The 20,222-nt window shown below is 41.2% G+C and overlaps 1 protein-coding gene across 1 annotated transcript in view; it reads right to left on the bottom strand.

Moving 5' to 3' along the window:
- CCDC181 (coiled-coil domain containing 181) overlaps positions 1-20,222 on the bottom strand; it is a 126,440-nt gene that overhangs the window by 103,903 nt on the left and 2,315 nt on the right. The window lies entirely within an intron of this gene.

The following is a 20,222-nucleotide window of genomic DNA, read 5'->3' as shown; positions in this document are numbered from 1 at the left end:
ATATTTAGAACTTTATAAACAAAGTGCCCAACCATAGCTTAGAGTGTCACAGAAAATAAGACTTACTTACCCCAGGACACTCATCTACATGTTTGTAGAAAGCCAAACCAGTACTGAAACGAAAATCAGCAGAGGTAATGGTATATATATAAGAGTATATCGTCGATCTGAAAAGGGAGGTAAGAGATGAATCTCTACGACCGATAACAGAGAACCTATGAAATAGACCCCGTAGAAGGAGATCACTGCATTCAAAATAGGCAATACTCTCCTCACATCCCTCTGACATTCACTGCACGCTGATAGGAAAACCGGGCTCCAACCTGCTGTGGAGCGCATATCAACGTAGAATCTAGCACAAACTTACTTCACCACCTCCATAGGAGGCAAAGTTTGTAAAACTGAATTGTGGGTGTGGTGAGGGGTGTATTTATAGGCATTTTGAGGTTTGGGAAACTTTGCCCCTCCTGGTAGGAATGTATATCCCATACGTCACTAGCTCATGGACTCTTGCTAATTACATGAAAGAAATGTGGGTTTAGTGTCTCTTTAAAGAAAGGGTATCATGCACCTCTTGGTAGCCTATTGATATATAATGTAAATATGGGGCTTTTAACATTATACATAGAGGGATTTTTTAAATCTGGGGGCTGTGTAACTTTAACTACAAGCTGATTATCATAACTACATTATTGATGTAGTTTCTTCGTACTCTTGCTATCTTTATTTAAAAAGCAGTAATGTAAAGCTTAGGAGCTAGCCCATTTTTGGTTCAGAACCTGGGTTATGCTTGCTTATTGGTGTGCTGAATGTAGTCACCAATAAGCAAGTGCTATCCAGGGTGCTCAACCTAAAATGGGCCGGCTCCTAAGCTTTACATTCCTGAAAGGGACACTGAACCCAAATTTTTTCTTTTGTGATTCAGATAGAGCATGCAATTTTAAGCAACTTTCTAATTTACTCCTATTATAATTTTTCTTCATTCTCTTGCTATCCTTTTTTGAAAAAGAAGGCATCTAAGCTTTTAATTGGTTCAGACCTCTAGACAGCACTTTTTTATTGGTGGCTGAATTTATCCACCAATCAGCAAGAACAACCTAAGTGAATTAAGAAAATTTGATAATATGATTAAATTAGAAAGTTCCTTAAAATTGCATGCTATATCCGAATCATGGGGGGGAAAAAAAATCGATTTAGTATCCCTTTAAGTGTAAAGGATTAATTGATTATAAAACACATAAAATCTTTATTTGGACAGTTGTTTACCATGCATGCAAGGGATGGACAACTGTCAGCTTGAGGGCCACATGCAATCCCCTCCACTATTCTCCAAGAAAAGTATGATGTAGTTTTAGTGGCCCCAGGAAAAACATTGAAGTAAAAAGATATGCTTTGGGGTAGCTACAACCCAAAATGAGCACTCTGCAGAATTGAACATAATGTAAGGGATGTTGGGCCTAGCGGCAGAACTTTTTTTTCACTTTCTGCAATGAGATTTTTTTAGTGAAACATTTTCTGTGGGTCATTTTGAAATAAAATAACATTTAAATTAGGCAGTTACATTAAAGCACCAGTTCAATAGCATTGCAAATTAGCTGCAGACAAAAAAAAAAAATACATTTTGTTCATTTTTAAAAATGTTTCTTGAATGAATTTGTTTCCTTTTCTCGTGGTCTAACATCACAAGGTAGAAATGTAGTAATAAAAAAGATGCATTGTTCACAAGAACATCTCACATTCAGAAGTCACAGCTTTACAGACTGGGAAAGTCTAGGGGACAGGGTTGAAAAATCCCGCAGAGCCAGGGACCATTCAGTGCGCTAGCGCTGCTCCTATTTTTTTTTTTAAATCTTTATTTTCTGTTGAAACAGAGAAACATCCATGAATCCCAAACTTAGTCTACAATCATGAAAATATGTTGACGCAATACAGCAAAATATTTTCGTTATAGATGCAAGAGTGAAGCTTACCTTACATACTACATGTAGTTCAACAACATCATTAATTAAATCAAAAGAAGAGCAGCAGACAAGTGACAATATAATCTTTTGAAACTAATCCATACAGTCTTCCTTTGTTAAATTTTTCCACTATAAACTTAAAATCGAGAGAAAAAAGAAAAAGGGAAGAAGAGAGTGAAAAAAAAAAAAAAGGAACGCTCCTTCCCTCCGCACCAGCGCTGCTCCTATTTTACCAGTTCTCTTTAAACTGCATTTTACTCTGGATGCACTGTGTTAAGGAAAACCTACACAGTGTAGTCAGAGCAAAGCTCTGTTTGGAAATAACTATCTAATGTAGAGCAGAGAGTGCACAGTACACAGTCTCTGGCTGTCAGCTCTTCATTCACTTGAAGAGTGAAAGAAGGAAGTGTTGAGTATTAATTAATTAAACCACATTCTTTTTGCATCAGTGTTTCTTTACTATGTGTTTAACTTTCACAAAAGGGTTAAACACATAGCTTAAAGGGACACTAAACCCAAACATTTTCTTTCATTATTCAGGTAGAAAATACAATTTTAAACAACATTCCAATTTACTTCTATTATCTAATTTGCTTCATTATTGAGATATTCTTTGTTGAAGAAATAGCAATGCACATGGGTGAGCCAATCACACGAGGCATCTATGTGCAGCCACCAATCAGCAGCTACTAAGCCTATCTAGATATGCTTTTCAGCTAATGATATCAAGAGAACTAAGCAAATTAGATAATAGAAGTAAATTAGAAAATTGTTTAAAATTGTATGATCTATCTGAATCATGAAAGAAAAAAGTAGGGTTTTATGTTCCTTTAAGTCCAGCAACACATCATAGTTCCTAGGTACGAAGCAGCTGGTAAGACAATTTGTAGCAGCATATTCATGTCGCCACCAATCACTAGGCTGTGTCCTGCTCAGGAGCTGCAATGTGTTGCAGTTCCAGTGTAGGATTTCAGCTATGTGTTTAACCGCTTAGCACAGGTACCAGGACCAATTTTAAAGCTTCACACAGCCTGGTTATTTTCAAGTCTTGTCTTACAGTAAAATATGATCCCCTATACATGTTTTTATTATGTAAACATACAGGACTTTATTCTGCAGACTGTCATTTGCATGTGCATGCGTGAAAACACAAGGCTGTGATGCAAAACGTCCAGCCTATTCAGCACAAAAATAAAACTACCTTTAAAAAGAGTGTGCTCACCTTATATTTGGTAATTGTGAATTACTATTAAATAGATATAAGTGCCCCTACTATTTTGGTACACTTTACCTTAAAGATTTTGTAATGGGAAATTGTATGCCACCTTATATGGTGCCTTTTTTATTATTTATTATTATTATCATATATTTCTATAGTGCCACAAAATTCTGTAGCACTGGGTACAGAGATAGAGGTAAACAAAGACAAAGATTTGTGATAAGATACAAATATAAGAGCATAAACAAATCCAGTACAGCTCTAAAAGAGCTTACAGTCTACAGGTTGAGGGTGCACAAAATATAAGGTTTGGGGTAGCTTGTCACATGGATTACAGCAGCAGCAGCAAATCAAGGCAGTTTTGGTTATGATGCTAAGCCTCTCTGATTAGAACGTCTGGGGCGCGATCCGATATAGATCGCAGTTTGCGGCGCAAGCGAGGGAACCGGCGCGCCCGCAGTTTCAGCTCGCAACTCGAGCCATCCCATACATGTCGCCGTCAGATGCTAACGTGCCGTAAGTCGGATAAACCAGCGATGTCCAGAAATCTGCGTAAGTACAAATTTCTGGCGTCGCCAGTGACTTGCGGCACGTTAGAAACTGCCGGCGCCTATAAAACCTGACTAAAGTCTAAAACACCCGCACTGTCTAACACGCCTCCCTAACATAGCCCGCACTGTCTAACACACCTCCCTAACATAGCCCGCACTGTCTAACACACTTCCCTAACATAGCCCGCACTGTCTAACCCTCTATCCGCTATCCCCCCTCACTATCCTAACAATAAAAAAGCTATTAACCCCTAAACCGCCACTCCCGTACCCCGCCGCCAGCTATATTATATCTATAACCCCCTAAAGTGAGCCCCTAACACCGCCGCCATCTATATTAAAATTATTAACCCCTAATGTAAGCCCCTTAAACCGCCGCCATCTCTATTAAAATGATTAACCCCTAATTTAATCTACCTACCCCGCCGCCAGCTATATTATCTATATTAACCCTAAGTATATTATAGTTAATATAGGTATTACATTATATATATTAACTATATTAACCCTAATTATATTAGGGTTAATATAGTTAATATAGTTACTATAGTATTTATATTAACTATATTAACTCTATCTAACCCTAACACCCCTAACTAAATTTATATTAAATTAATCTAATTCATTTATAAACTAAAATATTCCTATTTAAATCTAAATACTTACCTATAAAATAAACCCTAAGATAGCTACAATATAATTAATAATTACATTGTAGCTATGTTAGGGTTAATATTTATTTTACAGGTAAATTGTTAATTATTTTAACTAGGTATAATAGATATTAAATAGTTATTAACTATTTAATATCTACCTAGTTAAAATAATTACCCAATTACCTGTAAAATAAATCCTAACCTAAGTTACAAATACACCTACACTATCAATAAATTTAATAAACTACAAACATCTATCTAAAAATACAATTAAATTAACTAAACTAAATTACAAAAAAAAACAAACACTAAATTACAAAAAATTAAAAAAAGGATTACAAGATATTTAAGCTAATTACACCTATTCTAAGCCCCCTAATAAAATAATAAACCCCCAAAATAAAAAAAATTCCCTGCCCTATTCTAAATTAAACAAATTTCAAAGCTCTTTACCTTACCAGCCCTTAAAAGGGCCTTTTGTGGGGGAATGCCCCAAAGAATTCAGCTCTTTTGCATACAACAAATACAATCCCCCCCCCCATTACAACCCACCACCCACATACCCCTATTCTAAAACCACCCAAACCCCCCTTAAAAAAGCCTAACACTACCCCCCTGAAGATCTCCCTACCTTGTCTTCACCACACCGGGCCGAACTCCTGATCCGATCCGGGCGATGTCTTCCTCCAAGCGGCAAAGAAGAATTCTTCCTCCGGCGATGTCATCCTCCAAGCGGCAAAGAAGAATTCTTCCTCCGGCGACGTCTTCCTCCAAGCGGCAGCAAAGTCTTCATTCTTACGGCGGCATCTTCAATCTTCTTTCTTCGCTCCGCCGCCGCGGAGCATCCATCCCGGCCGACTGCTGAACTTGGAATGAGGTACCTTTAAATGACGTCATCCAAGATGGCGTCCGCCGAATTCCGATTGGCTGATAGGATTCTATCAGCCAATCGGAATTAAGTTAGAAAAATCTGATTGGCTGATTGAATCAGCCAATCAGATTCAAGTTCAATCCGATTGGCTGATCCAATCAGCCAATCAGATTGAGCTCGCATTCTATTGGCTGTTCCGATCAGCCAATAGAATGCGAGCTCAATCTGATTGGCTGTTCGGATCAGCCAATCAGATTGAACTTGAATCTGATTGGCTGATTCAATCAGCCAATCAGATTTTTCTAACTTAATTCCGATTGGCTGATAGAATCCTATCAGCCAATCGGAATTCGGCGGACGCCATCTTGGATGACGTCATTTAAAGGTACCTCATTCCAAGTTCAGCAGTCGGCCGGGATGGATGCTCCGCGGCGGCGGAGCGAAGAAAGAAGATTGAAGATGTCGCCGGAAGAATGAAGACTTTGCTGCCGCTTGGAGGAAGACGTCGCCGGAGGAAGAATTCTTCTTTGCCGCTTGGAGGATGACATCGCCGGAGGAAGAATTCTTCTTTGCCGCTTGGAGGAAGACATCGCCCGGATCGGATCAGGAGTTCGGCCCGGTGTGGTGAAGACAAAGTAGGGAGATCTTCAGGGGGGTAGTGTTAGGCTTTTTTAAGGGGGGTTTGGGTGGTTTTAGAATAGGGGTATGTGGGTGGTGGGTTGTAATGGGGGGGGGGGATTGTATTTGTTGTATGCAAAAGAGCTGAATTCTTTGGGGCATGCCCCACAAAAGGCCCTTTTAAGGGCTGGTAAGGTAAAGAGCTTTGAAATTTGTTTAATTTAGAATAGGGCAGGGAATTTTTTTTATTTTGGGGGTTTATTATTTTATTAGGGGGCTTAGAATAGGTGTAATTAGCTTAAATATCTTGTAATCTTTTTTTAATTTTTTGTAATTTAGTGTTTGTTTTTTTTTGTAATTTAGTTTAGTTAATTTAATTGTATTTTTAGATAGATGTTTGTAGTTTATTAAATTTATTGATAGTGTAGGTGTATTTGTAACTTAGGTTAGGATTTATTTTACAGGTAATTGGGTAATTATTTTAACTAGGTAGATATTAAATAGTTAATAACTATTTAATATCTATTATACCTAGTTAAAATAATTAACAATTTACCTGTAAAATAAATATTAACCCTAACATAGCTACAATGTAATTATTAATTATATTGTAGCTATCTTAGGGTTTATTTTATAGGTAAGTATTTAGATTTAAATAGGAATATTTTAGTTTATAAATGAATTAGATTAATTTAATATAAATTTAGTTAGGGGTGTTAGGGTTAGATAGAGTTAATATAGTTAATATAAATACTATAGTAACTATATTAACTATATTAACCCTAATATAATTAGGGTTAATATAGTTAATATATATAATGTAATAACTATATTAACTATAATATACTTAGGGTTAATATAGATAATATAGCTGGCGGCGGGGTAGGTAGATTAAATTAGGGGTTAATCATTTTAATAGAGATGGCGGCGGTGTAAGGGGCTTACATTAGGGGTTAATAATATTAATATAGCTGGCGCGGTATAGGGGGATTAGATTAGGGGTTAATAATTTTTATATAGGTGGCGGCGGTGTAAGGGGTCAGATTAGGGGATAGATAAGGTAGATGGCGGCGGTTTTAGAGGCTCACAGTAGGGGGTTAGTTTATGTAGATGGCGGCGGGGTCCGGGAGCGGCGGTTTAGGGGGTAATAACTTTATTAGGGATTTCGGGGGGGGGGGGGGGATCGCGGTTGACAGGGAGATAGACATTGCGCATGCGTTAGGTGTTAGGTTTATTTTAGCAGATCGCGGTTGACAGGGAGATAGACATTGCGCATGCGTTAGGTGTTAGGTTTATTTTAGCAGCCAGTTTAGGAAGTTACGGGGCTCCAATAGTCAGCGTAAGGCTTCTTACGGCTGCTTTTTGTGGCGAGGTGAAAATGGAGTAAGTTTTCTCCATTTTCGCCACGTAAGTCCTTACGCTGCATATTGGATACCAAACTGCGCTGGTTTGGTATACCTGCCTATAGCCCAAAAAACTACGGGCGACGGCAGAAATATACGCGCGTAACTTCTAGGTTACGCCGTATATAGGATACCAAATCAGCGTAAATATTGGCGTCGCCGGCTTTTGCGGGCGACGCTTTATATCGGATCGACCCCCTGAAGCTATACAAGGGCAGAGACAGTCTGATAGAGAGTTCCAGAGGACAGGAGCAGCACATGAGAAGTCTTGGAGGCGAGAGAGGGACGTAGAGATAATAGGATTGGAGAGATGTAGGTCAGAGGTTGATCGAAGAGGATGGGTGAGGGAGTATTTGGAGATGAGAGAGGAGATACAGTTGGGAGTGAGACTGTTGAGTGCTTTATAGGCTAGGGTTAAAACCTGAATGGTATACTAGAGTGAATAGGAAGCCAGTGTAGTATACAGAGCGTGTGGATCAGCGAGTTAGGAGGATGAGTCTTACTCACTGTTTTACAAACCTGTCCTCCCTAAAAGGCCAGATTTTCAGGATTATATTGGAAGCGAGCTGGTAAAATAACCATGGTTACTAATCAGCTGATTATTTTACCTGTGCTCCAGTTCAGATATCCTAAAAATCTGGTCTGTTAGGGAGGCCTGAGGCCAGGTTTTAAAACCAGTGGCCTAGCATTCATAATAAATTGGAGGGGGGAGAGGCAGTGTTTGGGGAAGGCTTTTTATAAGTAGATTACAGCAGTCAATGTGTGACAAAATGAGGGAATGAATTAGTATTTTTGTAGTCCCACACAATGAGGTAAAGACTACTAGAAAATCAGCCCAAACTGATAAAAACCCTGGACCACAACTAGATCTCCCTAAGAATCTTCTTCAAAGGATTCAAGTGAAGGCAAAGCTACCTCTTAACAACTTAGTCATAGTTGTTCGAAACCTAGGAGGAGCATACAATACTGAGGATAGATAGATAGTCAGGGAATTCAAGGGACATTAAAGGGACAGTCTAGGCCAAAATAAACTTTCATGATTCAGATAGAGCATGTAATTTTAAACAATTTTCCAATTTACTTTTATCATCAATTTTGCTTTGTTCTCTTGGTATTCTTAGTTGAAAGCTTAACCTAGGAGGTTCATATGCTAATTTCTTAGACCTTGAAGGCCACCTCTTTTCAGAATGCATTTTAACAGTTTTTCACCTCTAGAGGGTGTTAGTTCATGTATTTCATATCGATAACACTGTGCTCGTGCACGTGAAGTTATCTAGGAGCAGGCACTGATTGGCTAAGCTGCAAGTCTGTCAAAAGAACTGAAATAAAGGGGCAGTTTGCAGAGGCTTAGATACAAGATAATCACAGAGTTTAAAAGTATATTAATATAACTGTGTTGGTTATGCAAAACTGGGGAATGGGTAATAAAGGGATTATCTATCTTTTAAAACAATAACAATTCTGGTGTAGACTGTCCCTTTAAACACATCAAGGCCTCTATTTATGAAAGGTCTTGCGGATCAGGTCCGCAAGACCTTGCTGAATGCGGAGAGCAATATGCTCTCCGCATTTAACATTGCGCCAGCAGCTCAAAAGAGCTTCTGGTACAACGCCGCCCCCTGCTGACTCGCGGCCAATCCAGGGAGCTGTCAATCAACCCGATCATATTCGATCGGGTTGAATTGCGGCGATTCCTGTCCGCCTGCTCAGAGCAGGTGGACAGGGTTATGGAGCAGCGGTCTTTAGACCGCTGCTTCATAACTGCTGTTTCTGGCAAGTGTGAAGACTCGCCAGAAACACGGGGCATCAAGCTCCATTTGGAGGTTGATAAATAGGCCCCAATGACTGTAATATAAAATGTTTAATGCCTAATAAAACAACTCTACAGTATACTTTCATTATTTATTTTGCTCCCTTTAATATAGTTAAAGGGACAGTAAACACCAGCATTTTTGTTGTTTAAAAATGTAGATAATCCCTTTATTACCCATTTCCCAGTTTTGCATAACCAACACAGTTATATTAATATACTTTTTACCTCTGTAATTACCTTGTATCTAAGCCTCTGCAAACTGCCCCCTTATTTCAGTTCTTTTGACAGACTTGCATTTTAGCCAATCAGTGCCTGCTCTTAGGAGCTTCACGTGCCTGAGCTCAATGTTATCTATGTGAAACACATGAACTAACGCTCTCTAGTGGTAAAAAAACTGTCAAAATGCTTTCAGATTAGAGGCGGCCTTCAAAGTCTAAGAAATTAGCATATGAACCTCCTAGGTTTAGCTTTCAACTAAGAATACCAAGAGAACAAAGCAAAATTGGTAATAAAAGTAAATTGGAATGTTGTTTAAAATGACATGCCCTATTTAAATCATGAAAGTTTTTTTTTACTTGACTGTCTCTTTAAGCGGTCCATTATATAGTTCTCAAAGCTAGAGAAGCACCCTGTTGGCTTGTCAAGGCTAACTCTGCTACATATCCTTCCCTATTTTACTTTAACAGACGTCAACTGCAAAACAATTCTCTTTAGCTTTGTTGTCTGCAGACCACAGAAATGTTATGTAATTACATGCTGTTTACGGATTATTTAAATGACAGAGGATGTGTGTGGAAGAATTTGAAAGACAGGCTATAGAACAACTAGAATTTAAAGGGACATGAAACCCCCACATTTTATTTTGTGTTTAGAACATACAATTTTAATCAACTTTCCAATCCTTTTCTGAAGGAACATTGGCAGCTAGCTGAACACATCTAGTTAGCCAATCACAAGAGACAAATGTGTGCAGGCACCAATCAGCAGCTAGCGCCCACTAGTCTAGGATATGTGCTGTTACAGAAGCATTAGTTATTTTGTTGTGAAGAGCTTATTTCCCAGCAGCAATGCCTGAACCAGCAAGCCAGCGCCTAAGAAGGGCTCCAAGAAAACCGTAACAAGTTTCATTTCATAAAGAGTTAACTCTTTTTTTCAGCTTTTAGAAACTATTGTCTAATCACCTCTGGAGCCAGACTGCTAATTGATAAGATGAACTTGTAAACTTGTTATCTTAAGTACTGTAATCCTATTGTGGCCTGTCAAAGGACAGTGCTCTCTATCTAAATGTGTGATGGGGGATTTTGTGCTTCCCCCCCTCTCCCCCTGGGAGTGCCCTGTGTGCATGTAACCTTAATAAAAAGCAGGCTGGGCATCCCAGTCCTGAGTTCTTGTTTTGACCCTCAATCGCAGCGTTGACTCGTTTTTGTGGGCAGAAGGGTATCCTAGCTGTACTGCAGCTAAGGGAGATTATTCTATATTTGCGAGACTCATATAGAATACTATGGAAAGCAGCTTCTCCCCTCTTTAGCAATAGGGATCCAGGCTACTAAGCGGTCCATCTCTCAGCGAGACTAAGGGTAACCGTAACATTTGGCGGCAGCGGTGGGATCTTTCCTGGATTTCCTAGGAGAGGTACAGAACGGATGGAGAGCGCTTACGAAAAATTGAAGCGTACAACCCTAAAGTATTTACTTGAAAGCAGAGGGGGGTACGCCAGCAACCGGCCGAGGAGAGAGCTGATCGCAGAATTGACCGAACTGGATCAGAGCTTCACAATGGCGGAAACACCGACCACGATTAGTGACGAAAAAACCAGGATTGTTCGGGAGAGGCTCTCACTGTACGGGCCGAACCCCTCCATGGAATTGGTACAGCAGTTGATGGCGGAAGCGGACAAGGATATACGAGAGACTCGAGCCCACGAACTCAACCTAGCGAATGCACACCGCAATGCTGAAGCCCCGCAGGTAATCATCCCTGTCGAAAATGCTGGGAGGCCCAAGATACCCTATGCGGCATTTCGACCCTTCCTAGAGAGCGAGACAGGGATTGATGAATATTTGGCGGACTTCGAAAGGCAATGTGCCCTGCACCAGATTCCCAACAGGGAGTGGCCCACGATATTGTCTGGGAAACTATCCGGGCGAGCCCTGGAAGCCTTTCGTACTCTGGGTGCTGAGGAAGTGACACAGTATGAGCTAGTTAAGGAGACACTGTTGCGACGGTACGCAGTAACTCCGGACGCGTATCGCCGACAGTTTCGGGGCACGAAAAAGAAGCCTAACGATACCCATATGGAATGGGCGCACCGAATGCGGAGAGCGGCAAATCACTGGATGAGCGGAAGTAAAGCGGTGACTGGTGAGGAAATTTTACAATTGTTTCTCTTAGAACATTTTTATAATGGCATGGAACAGCAAGGGAAGGAATGGCTGCGAGACAGGCGACCTTCTACCTTAGAAGAAGCAGCCAAATTGGCCGATGAACATTATGACTCCCGTCTTCACGAACCCAGAGAGGTTTACCGTGCACCCCCTCGTGCTGAATTCCGAGCCCCGGTGCCCGCAGGGCCCGCCCGACACTCAGGACCACCCAATAACAGCTCTGAGCGTCCCAGACCGACTTGCCACCGATGCAAGCAACCAGGGCATTTCATGGCTAGCTGCCCCCTTAATACGCACCAGACACCCAGGAATTACAATTACCCCTCTGGGGCATATCGTCCGGCCCGGACCCTCTGTGTTAACCAAGAGGCCCCTATGGAGGAATATTTGGGGCCGCTTCACGAGGCGGACCCTGTATATGCTGCCTCAGATAACCGCCAGCACCATCGGCAGAAGGTATGGCTCGAGGGGCGATCTACCGAGGGATTGAGAGACACAGGGGCTACTATCACGCTGGTACAGAGTCATTTGGTGCCGGAGCACAAGCGATCTGGACAGACTGTGGCCGTTAGAGTGGCGGGGGGGGATGTGTACGAAATTCCAACAGCTAAAGTGCATCTTGATTGGGGAGCGGGAAAGGGGGCTGTGAACGTGGGCCTAATGGATAATTTACCTGCCGAAGTACTACTGGGCAACGATTTGGGCCCCATGACTTCTGCCTATGCTCCAGTATGCAACAATGAGGCGGACCCAGTGACTACACGGGCCCAAGCCCGGATGGAGCGAGAGCTTTCACCAGTGCGGGAGACACAGGTAAGACCTACCCCGACCTTGCCTGACAGGTTAGGCCCCATACCCTGGGACACCCCAGATGCTTTCGAGGCAGAGTCTAAGACTGACCCGACCTTACAAAAGTACCGGGAACGAGCAGAGACCGGAGGGGGCGGGGCAGATAACGAAACATTCTTATGGGAAAAAGGGAAACTATACCGCTGGACAGAGAAAAGGGGACAGCGTAGGCGACAGCTGGTAGTGCCCCACAAATACCATCAAGAAATCCTCAAAATAGGCCACGACATCCCCTTAGCAGGCCACCTAGCCGTTACCCGTACTATACACCGCATTACTCACACGTTCTTTTGGCCAGGGGTGCACGCTGACGTTAGAACTTACTGTAACACCTGCGATGTGTGTCAACGAGTAGGAAGGCGAGGCGATCACCCTAAAGCCCAGCTAGTAAATATGCCCATTGTAGAGGAACCCTTCAGCCGGGTTGCTATTGACCTAGTGGGACCACTGGCTACCCCTAGTCCCTCCGGTAAGCGATACATTCTTACCGTAGTGGACTACGCTACCAGGTACCCAGAGGCTGTCGCCCTATCCAACATACAAGCGGATACGGTAGCGAATGCACTAGTACAGGTGTTCTCCCGGGTAGGATTTCCAAAAGAAATCCTATCCGACCGAGGCACCCAATTTACGGCTGAATTGACTCAACAACTCTGGCAGGTTTGCAAAATTAAGTCCCTCCTAAGCTCCCCATACCACCCCCAGACGAACGGGCTGTGTGAGAGGTTCAATGGGACCCTCAAGCAAATGCTCAAGACGTTCACTCAGGAATACCGAGACTGGGAACGCTTCCTGCCGCACCTCCTATTTGCTTATCGGGAGGTGCCCCAGGAAACTACAGGGTTCTCTCCCTTCGAGTTGCTCTACGGAAGAAAGGTACGGGGACCCCTAAACCTGATCCGGGAGCACTGGGAGGGAGAGATGGAGGCTGACGGTGTCCCAATTGTGCCATACGTGCTGGAACTCAGGGACCGAATGGAGCAATTAGCCAAATCCGTGCGGGCTAATCTCCAGTTGGCCCAGAGAAGACAGAAAGTATGGTACGATCGGGGGGCCCGAAAGAGAATCTTCACCATAGGACAAAAGGTGTTAGTACTTAAGCCGGTGAAGACAGACAAATTGCAGGCGTCCTGGCAGGGTCCCTACCAGATCGTAGAGAAAAGGGGAGACACCACTTATGTGATAGCTAGCTGCCATGACAACAATCTTAGAAAGACATTCCATGTAAACATGCTCAAGGAATATTTTGAGCGACCAGAGAACGTGACGGCCATATGTTGTTCCCCTCAGGAAGACCCCGACAGTTTACCCATTCCAGACCTATTAGAAAAGAGCCTCCCCACAGGTATAGTGGCGCAGGTTCAGATAGGGGACCGACTTAGCCCCACTGAAAGGGAGCAGCTCAACCAACTCCTCCAGTCCAAACACCTCACCTTCTCCCCGAAGCCAGGGTACACTACTTTAACCACCCACCAGGTAGATACTCCGGGACAAGCTCCCTTGCGCCAGGCTCCGTACCGAATCCCCGAAGCAGTTAGGACAGGAATGAAGAAGGAGATCGATGAGATGCTCCAGCTCAGGGTAATTGAGCCCTCCGATAGTCCCTGGGCCTCCCCAGTTGTCTTGGTGCCCAAGAAAGATGGGACCACCCGGTTCTGCGTAGACTATCGGAGGCTCAATGAAAATACCGTGACGGACGCTTACCCTATGCCCAGGGTAGACGAGCTACTCGATCGTATAGCCAGGGGAAATTACCTGACCACTATTGACCTCTGCAAAGGTTACTGGCAGATTCCCCTGGCCCCGGAGGCTATCCCCAAGTCGGCATTCGTCACCCCATTCGGCTTATATCAGTTTAGGGTAATGCCGTTTGGGATGAAGAATGCCCCAGCTACATTCCAGCGCTTGGTGGATAGGCTCCTGGATGGCTTCCAGAGTTTTGCTTGCGCCTACCTGGACGACATAGCGATCCACAGTGAGTCCTGGGAGGACCACTTAGCTCATGTGGGAATGGTTCTGGATCAGATCCGGGCTGCTGGCCTGACTCTGAAGCCAGAAAAATGCCACTTTGGGATGGCCGAGGTACAGTACCTGGGTCACCGGGTGGGGTGTGGAAAGCAGCGACCAGAGCCGGCCAAAATAGAAGCTGTCGCCAATTGGCCCACCCCCATCACTAAGACTCAGGTCCTAGCCTTCCTGGGCACGGCAGGGTACTATAGACGGTTCGTACCAGACTACAGCACACTTGCCAAACCCCTGACTGACTTGACCAAGAAGAACTTACCTCGACAGGTCCTGTGGTCTCCCCACTGTGAAACGGCTTTCCAGGCTCTCAAAAATGCTCTAATTAACGCTCCTGTCTTGGCGGCCCCAGCCCTTAACAAACGTTTTATCGTCCATACAGATGCTTCCATGTTCGGGCTGGGAGCCGTCCTCAGCCAAGTAGGCGAAGATGGAGGGGAGCATCCAGTTGCCTACATCAGCCGGAAGCTCCTGCCCCGCGAAGTCAGCTATGCAGCGGTCGAAAAGGAGTGTTTGGCTTTGGTGTGGGCATTAAAGAAATTGACTCCCTATTTATATGGTCAGGAGTTCACTCTGGTCACCGACCATAACCCGTTGGTGTGGCTGAACCGGGTCTCTGGAGATAACGGCAGGCTATTACGTTGGAGCTTATCGTTGCAAACCTTCAATTTCACCATTACTTACAGACCTGGGAAACAGAATGGCAACGCCGACGGGTTGTCCAGACAAACCGACCTCAGCCCCGCATAACCAGCGGTCTGGACAGCCTTAGTCTGCCCCGAAAAGGGGTCAGACCGTGTCTGCCAGAGTGTTCCACAGAAAGGGAGCAATGTTACAGAAGCATTAGTTATTTTGTTGTGAAGAGCTTATTTCCCAGCAGCAATGCCTGAACCAGCAAGCCAGCGCCTAAGAAGGGCTCCAAGAAAACCGTAACAAGTTTCATTTCATAAAGAGTTAACTCTTTTTTTCAGCTTTTAGAAACTATTGTCTAATCACCTCTGGAGCCAGACTGCTAATTGATAAGATGAACTTGTAAACTTGTTATCTTAAGTACTGTAATCCTATTGTGGCCTGTCAAAGGACAGTGCTCTCTATCTAAATGTGTGATGGGGGATTTTGTGCTTCTCCCCCTGGGAGTGCCCTGTGTGCATGTAACCTTAATAAAAAGCAGGCTGGGCATCCCAGTCCTGAGTTCTTGTTTTGACCCTCAATCGCAGCGTTGACTCGTTTTTGTGGGCAGAAGGGTATCCTAGCTGTACTGCAGCTAAGGGAGATTATTCTATATTTGCGAGACTCATATAGAATACTATGGAAAGCAGCTTCTCCCCTCTTTAGCAATAGGGATCCAGGCTACTAAGCGGTCCATCTCTCAGCGAGACTAAGGGTAACCGTAACATGTGCATATTCTTTTTCAACAAGGGATACCAAGAGAACAAAGCACATTTAAAAATAGTAGTGAATTTAAAAGTGTCAATCTGAACCAAGCAAGTTTAATTTTGACTTTCCTAACCTTTTAATGAGCCACAGCTCATTTACAGTCCAAAGCTTTTCATTTGCTTTGCCCTTGTTTCACCTCAGTGAACAAACTGTGCCTAGCAACAGAAAATGTATGTCAGTGGCAGTCAGAGATATAGTACACAGTGTATGTTGTACAAACGCGCCTAGCAATAACAGTAGTAATGGTATAAATGAACTAGTAAAACAAATAAAAATGACACATTTAACACCTTTGAAATTAGTTTCTTCAGATTCAGGAGCACAATCAACTAACAGAATCATTTAAATATATCAATAAATTAAATGTGATGAGATGATATACTGTAGCAGGGGTGTCCAAACTATTTGTAGAGAAGGGAAAAGTCACTAACCAGAGGGGGCACATTACATTATATTCACAAATTGTAACACAAACTGCATAGAAAATGAGTTTCAGATTAATTCATGTGATTTAATTGTAAATATGATTTAAAAAAATTACAAAAATGTCATATAGCATGCTTATGTAAAGATTGGGAGTTACCATTTATTACAAGCCAAACGTGGAATACGTTTTCTAAGTACAATTAAGCATGTGTGAAAGATAGATCTATTGATCTAGGTCTTTAGATTAAACTATACATCTTCTTGCTCAGGATTTATTCATTTAACAAATTTGGAATAATTTCAATCCATTAAAAAAAAAAACTGTGTGAAGTTCCATCATGAAACCGGTTTTCATAGATTTTTTTTTTCCGCTTTGCAATACAAAAACCCTTTTTGATTGAGACACCACCTTAAAGGGACAGTCTACACTAAAGTTGTTATTGTTTAAAAAAGATAGATAATGACTTTACTACCCATTCCCCAGCTTTGCACAACCAACATTGTTATATTTATATACTTTATAACATTTAAACCTCTAAATTTCTGCCTATTTCTAAGCTACTACAGACAGCCTCTTATTACATTCTTTTTTATTTGCTTTTCACAACAGGAGTCTGCTAGTTCACGTGGCCCATATAGATAACGTTGTGTTCATGCCAGAGGAGTTATTTGAGAGTTAGCACAACACAGTACTAAATGCAAGTCAATAGATAATAAATAAATAGTCATGTGATCAGGAGGCTGTCAGAAGATGCTTAGATACAATGTAATCACAGAGGTAAAAAGTATATAAATATAACCATCTTGGTTATGCAAAACCGGGGAATGGGTAATAAAGGGATTATCTATCTTTTAAAACAATAACAATTCTATTGTAGACTGTCCCTTTAGCAACATTCAGTTGTTCAGTTATTTTTTATTGCCATTAGGTTTACATTGCTGTTTTACCAATAAGGTTGTCTGTGACCAACTTGGAGGTATGAAGCTTAGTAAATTTGTTGATCTCTCAGACAGTCAGACTATAAACACTGGCAATATTATTTGTTTATACTCAGTATCCTAATGTGATTAATTTAGTTACTATGATCCTAACGCAAAACACAAAAAAGAAAGAATACAAAAGGAAACAAACAAATATTCTACCCTATTTTTCGGCTATAGAATATTTCCAAATTTACCATGATAAACTGAAAATAAAATGCCTTAGTCTTAACCTGACAGAAATATTTATTTATTAAGCAGTGCCGACAATAAATATTGTCAGAGAGGAAGAAGCAACATTTTAACCAAAATAAATAGTACATTCAAATTATTTTTTTTTACATTATTCTATCTGAATCTGCTCTAATGTTAAAGGGATATGAAACCCAATTATTTTTCTTTTATGATTCAGATAGAGCATGCAATTTTAAGCAACTTTTTAATTGATTCCTATTGTCAAATTTTCTTCGTTCTCGTGGAATCTTTATTTGAAAAGCAGGAATGAAAGCTTAGGAGCCGGCCCATTTTTGGTTCAGCCCCCTGGTTAGCGCTTGCTGATTGGTGGCTACATCCTGCTCTATCTGAATCATGAAAGAAAAAAATTTGGGTCTCATATCCCTTTAAACTCTGCTACAACCATATCTAACAGTTTCACTAAACTTTTTTAGGAGTAAAGGGACACTGAACCCAATTTTTTTCTTTTGTGATTCAGATAGATGATACAATTTTAAACAACTTTCTAATTTACTCCTATTATCCATTTTTATTCTTTCACTTGCTATCTTTATTTGAAAAAGAAGGCATCTAAGTTGTTGTTTTTTTTGTTCAGACCTCTGGACAGCAGTTTTTTATTGGTGGATGAATTTATCCACCAATCAGCAAGAACAACCCAGGTTGTTCACCAAAAATGGGCCGACATCTAAACTTACATTCTTGCATTTCAAATAAAGATCGCAAGAGAATGAAGAAAATTTGATAATAGGAGTAAATTAGAAAGTTGCTTAAAAATTCATGCTCTATGTGAATCACACAAAATTTTTTTGGGTTCAGTGTCCCTTTATGTATAGTTTTCCACTTGTTTATATGTGTGAGTTATTTGCATATAAAGGGACATAAAATCCCAAAATTCTCTTTTGTGATTCCGATAGAGCATACAATTTCAATTTGCCTCGTTCACATGTTATTCTTTATCGAAGAGATACCTAGGTAGGCATCTGGAGCGCTACATGCCAGGAAATAGTGCTGCCATCTAGTGCTCTTGCAAATGGATAACATTCTTGCAAAACAGCTGCCATATAGTGCTAACGACATACTCCTGAGCTTAAATCCCTGCTTTTCAACAAAAGATACCATGAGAACAAAGAAATGTAATAATAGAAGTAAAAGAGAAAGTTGTTTAAAGTTGCAGGCTCTATCGGAATCATGAAATAAAAAAAATGTTGGTTTTATGTCCCTATAATAGACATTATATCTATTTGTGTTTTAAAAGCTGCCTAGAGTACACTGCATGTGCATAAAGGAATCAATGGATATGGGTAGCAAAATAATGAGACACTGCAAAAATAATTTACAGGTCATTAAAAAGAAACATGATTCAGATAGCTTCTATTATCTTATTTGCTTTAGTCTCTTGGTATCCTTTGTTAGGCTCAGGACCCGCAATGTGCTACTGGGAACTAGTGGACGATTGGTGGCTACATATATATGCCTCTTGTCATTGTCTCACTCTGTGCCTCAGCTAGTTCCCAGTAGTGCATGTATGCTCCTACAACAAAGGATACTTAGGGATAGTTTTATCAAAGGCTAGGCGAACTCTGTATGTGCTTCGCCTGTAACTGCGCCCCAGCTCGCCTCCGGAGAAGGCCACATGTGCGCCTCAATTTATCAAAAACATTTATGTAACTTTGCACAGGCGAGTTGGGGCGTAATAATGATAAGTTTCGCCTGTCTGAAACAGCATTTACTCTCTATTTATCACAGTACATCCCCAGAAATATTTACGCCGCCATGTTTTGATGATTAAAAAAGCGTTTTTTTAAGTTAATATTTAGCTTATATTTATATTATATAATGTTTCTGTGCTTTTTTGTCATATGTTGATAATATAAGATTGCAAAAAAAAAAAATATATATATATATATATATATATATATATATATATATATATATATATATAAACTGTTGGTAACCATATGCGCCAGTGGAAGCGCAAATTTCTGGCAATAACAGTCTCTTCTTGGCGCTGAGCCTTTGAAAAGTTAGTTAAAAGAAAGTACTGCATCACAAGATGTAAAAGCATGTACTATAATGGTGTTCGCCTCAGTCTGTATGGCGAAATATATAACACGTAATTGAAGCCGAAATTGCAGTTCCCTATCGGCGCAAAGCAATGGTAAATAAGAAACTGGGCGTATTTGTAGGTCGGGCTGTTAAATTACGCCTATTACTAATGTATATTCTTGCACTCGGGAGCGCGCCCGTGCGCGTAGGCGAATGCAAGCGGAGTGTGAAGAATTTTCTTTCAGATTTGCGCAATTATAAGTGCAGAGTGCTGTGATGAATATGATGATCAGGTCGTATGCGCTATTTTGGACGGAATTAAAGGAGAATGACTTTGATAAATCTAGCCCTAAGAGCACAAAGTAAAAATGATCATGTAAATAAATTGTAACGTTGTTTAAAATTGTGTGTTCTAACTGAATCATAAAAGAAAAAAATGGGTTTCATATCCTTCAACCAGAATTCCCTGCTCCAGTGAAATCATTTTTGCTGAGGTTTTCTGAAGAAAGCTGTGCACAAGCAGGTACTGAGAGGTATAAAAAAAAGAATCCATGTGTAAAAAAGATACTGAAGCAAAAAAGCACTGCGGAGCTCTATTGCATATCCTTACACAGAACACCCTGGTCCAGGGAAAAACTGATGAGGTTTTCTCAAGTAAGATGTGCAGGTGTGTTATACAACTATTTATTGTTGGTTTATACTCAAATAGGGTCATTTATAATAAATGAATTGTTTAATAATGTTCTGGTAC

The sequence above is a fragment of the Bombina bombina genome, chromosome 3, assembly GCF_027579735.1.
Source record: "Bombina bombina isolate aBomBom1 chromosome 3, aBomBom1.pri, whole genome shotgun sequence".
Lineage (NCBI taxonomy): Eukaryota > Metazoa > Chordata > Amphibia > Anura > Bombinatoridae > Bombina > Bombina bombina.
Note: the sequence above shows the minus strand (reverse complement) of the source record. Positions and strands in the feature narration are given on the sequence as shown.